The sequence below is a fragment of the Myotis brandtii genome, unplaced genomic scaffold (assembly GCF_000412655.1).
Source record: "Myotis brandtii unplaced genomic scaffold, ASM41265v1 scaffold280, whole genome shotgun sequence".
Classification (NCBI taxonomy): domain Eukaryota; kingdom Metazoa; phylum Chordata; class Mammalia; order Chiroptera; family Vespertilionidae; genus Myotis; species Myotis brandtii.
Genome location: NW_005360677.1, coordinates 1754227 through 1757940, shown reverse-complemented (window position 1 = coordinate 1757940; position 3714 = coordinate 1754227). Strand labels below are relative to the sequence as shown.

The 3714-nt window shown below is 49.5% G+C and overlaps 1 long non-coding RNA gene across 1 annotated transcript in view; it reads left to right on the top strand.

Moving 5' to 3' along the window:
- Positions 1-2352: 2352 nt before the first annotated feature.
- LOC106726552 overlaps positions 2353-3714 on the top strand; it is a 4680-nt gene continuing 3318 nt past the window's right edge. Inside the window, exon 1 of the long non-coding RNA XR_001362618.1 lies at positions 2353-2394. This is a non-coding gene — a long non-coding RNA (uncharacterized LOC106726552). The remainder of the gene's footprint in view (positions 2395-3714) is intronic.

Here is a 3714-nt window from a genome sequence, read left to right as displayed (position 1 = left end):
GACGCCACCACCACAATTCCAAAACACACACACACACGTAAGCTACTCCTTCCTCCCTATGACTCTGGTGCCTTGTGGAAGTACCTTCCCAGGACCAGATCCTTCCACAGAGCCCCTGTGGTCCTCTCAAGTGCTGGTGTGTTTTCCGCCAACCAGACTTTTGCCTTCCCCCTATCCTGCGGCTACTCTCCAGTGGGCTCTCTGGCTGGATTCCCTGGTCTTGCCCTCCTGCTCTTTAACCCGTCCTCATCATGCCCACCACTTGACAAGGAATCAGCCCACAATCTCCATTGAAGGAGTTGGATATTCCCGTGCATGGAGCTTGGCTCCCTTCACCCAACCCCATCCGAAATCCCATGGATCTTAAGCCTGTCCTCCTCTCCAACCCTGGCACACCAGAAACGCCTCCAGACTCGACCCCAGATCCCACCTCGCCCTGCGTCCATGCTCCACCCTCTGCTTGACCCTCAATGTCCCATCCTGCTTCCCCTATGACTTGCTAGACAGATGAAGGATTGATTGGTCCTTTCATGAACTGTGCTCGTCTCTTCACTTACTGTCCTCCCTCCCCCATTGCTTGCTCTCTCGTCCCTAAGAGGGGTCTACTGACTCTATCTGCTATCCCGTGTTCCTTACCTTTGTGGGGCCACCATTATGAGATGGTGGTCGCTTACCTGGCCTTCTCTGTAACCTCACCGTCTCTCCCCTAGCCCTGTGCTGACAGGGTTGTCCCCAGGCTTTTCCGTGGGCCACTTCTCCACACCTCATCCTCCTCTGACCTCATCCCACCAGGCCGGCATTGCTCTTTGGCCTTACCCACTCTGTGATCTTCACCCTGCGTAGGCTCCTCACGCTCTCGTGCTACTCAAGGGAGTAAAGTTGTGCCTTCTCCTAGTCGCCACCCAGGTTTCGTTCTTTACCATTCTTTGGGTGCAGTGTGTACCTCTCCAGTCCTTCCTCACTCTTTGTGTTCTTTGAATTTGACCCCACTACTACACTCTCCCACATTTCGAATGTGCTCACCTGATGTCCTACCTCTTGGGCCTGGGTTCATCATCTTTCCTGCTTTGCTTCTCTACTGCATACGTAGCTAGAAAACTGTCCTTCCTGAGCCAGGTGACATTTCTATAGCCACAGTCTGTTCATCTCCTGGATGAACCCCATGATGCTTTTGTGCTCCTTACGTCATTCCCCACCTTCTTCACATGCCTGTGGGGTCTCCTAGGCCTTTATATACTCTCCTGTATCTGCCTGTTTGCCCGCGCCCTCTGCTCACAGCCTTTGAACCTGGACTGTGCTTCCCTCCAGGGACACGCCAACCTGCTTCCCCGTAATCTTTCCTGTTTCCATTAAGACTCCTTTGTTTCACATTCTTGGACACATACCTTGTGGAGCCTCTTCCTCTCATTCCCTTACCTCTTCCTTATCAGTCTGGGTCACTGGTTCCCACCGTTGACAGTGCGGCTATTTGGTTCTTAATGGGGGCGATTTCAGAACGACTTATTAACAGTAAATTTCTTGCATTTCTTAATGTTCTAGGAGCCTCCTGTACTAGTACAGTAGAGAAAGTTCTTTTGTGACATATTTGTGCACTTCAGTTCTCTTTTATATGTTTGTGTGTTTTTTATTTTTTTCTCGTTTAAAGTATTACAAACAGTAGTACGTCTCTGTCCTTTTTTCCTCCAATTGACCTTCTCCCAGCCTCCTCTCCCCCCGGCATCTGTTATATGTTTTAAAAGTTTATTTGCTACTTTTTCACATCACTTCATATTGTTATTTTGGCACAATTTCTGGGTTTTTTCTTCCTCAGTATTTCAACTGTCCTGTTGTTCTTTTATTTTTCTCTTTCATGGATGCCATCTTCTTTGGAAGCCTGTTTAGACCAAGTTAATGGCTTTTTAGGTGTCCTCCACATGAATCCGAGTTCACTTTTTGAATAATGGGAATTATATGTCATGGGCTGGGGGAAACATCAGGATTTTAGAGATGCTTAGGTGGGGCATGGGAAAAAAAAGGTTGGGAGCCACTGCTCTGGGTCTTTGGCCTTCAGCCCTCCCTCTTGCCCCTGTGCCTGCTCCATGCCTGATGACACCTTGGTGCTCAGTCTCGCTCTGCACAGAGCCCTGGGTCTAGCTGTCCGCCCCTCTTCTCTCCTTCCTCTGCCAGCCATCGTCTGTCTGCCAGATCATCTCCAGTCCCAGCTGGGCCTTGCTTCTGCTCTACCGCCCTTCAGGTGCTCTCTGATCACATCAGTCCACCCTATATTTTCCCATTGGTCACTCCTGTCTCCCTCAGCCCTCCTCCTCAAGAGGCCTCAGTTCCAGGACCAAACCTTGGTGCTCTGCTCCCTACTCACTCAAGTGAATCCCATGGTGCCACCCTCTATCCTTCCAGGTGATTTCTCGGCTACATCCATTTTCTTGCTGTCTTCCTGGTTCTGGATCCTTTAACCCCATTCTGACATTCTTGACTCTCATGCAACCACCCCACTCCCTTCCAAACCGTCGTGTGCAAAACACCATCATTTAGCTCATGCCACCACCACAATCCCAACACACACACGTAAGTTACTCCTTCCTCCCTCCCATTATGGCTCTTATTTTGTGGAAATATCTTTGGCCCCGAATCTGGTCTTTCTCAGCACTCGATATTTTCCCTTTCTCTATCCATCCTCCCAGACCACTGGCATATTTCTCTCCAGAGCCCTTTGTGTGATTTCTTCCAACCAGACCTTTCCCTTTCCTTCTTCTTGCAATTTCTCTCCTTGGTTTTCTCTGCTTGGTTTCCCTGGTCTTTCCCTCAACTGTACCACTCATGCAATAATCCTGGCATGATCCTCTGCGCATCTTCTCTGGTCCTTTTGAGTCCTCTCTTTTTTCCCCCTCAACCCGACCTTTCCCTTCCCTCTTTCCTACAGATCCTCTTCTTGCGTCCCCTCTCTTTTTGCCTTCCCCCTCCTCAACCTGTTATCATCACTCCAAACACTTGATGTGGAATCAGTCCACAATCTCCATTAACGGAGATTGGCTCCCGTTTCCCAACCTCTTCTGCAATCCCAAGGTCAGTTTGACTGCTGGGGTGCACTCAACCTTGCCCACCTCCTGTTTTCCAGTGGTTTCCTCCAACAGTTGTTCCTTGAAAATTCCAATCTTGCCCCGCCCACACACACACACACACACTATCCCAGCACTGTTTTCTTGTAAGCACCACACTCCCTTCCATATATTCTGCCACCTGACATTTCAAAACTCCCAGTCTGCTTTAGAGCATTGTTTTTTACTTTGCACACTCTCATACTCTTCCTGCCATCCCCTTTTTTTGACTCTCGGGTATTGTATCAATATCTTCATTCTGAGTTTTGTTTTTCTTGGCCATAATGGTCCTCACTTCCCTATTCTCCTATCAACCAGAGCTTTCCCTTCTCCCCTTTCCTGGAGGTACTCTCCTGTGTCCTCTCTGGGTGGATTCACTGGTCTTTCCTACCCCCTCATCCTGTTGCCATCACTCCCAGTAGTTGAGATGGAATCAGTCCATAAGCTCAGATAAAGAAGTTGGTTTTCTTGGTCCCTAAAGTTTGGCTCATATAGTCCCATCCCCACCCTAGTGCCCATTGATCCCTACCCCTCCCTCCTGTCCAACCCCATCTTACCCAATGCCTACCCTATCCCAATCCCCACCCTAAAGCCTGGCTATTCCCCTCCCTATCTCCCTCCC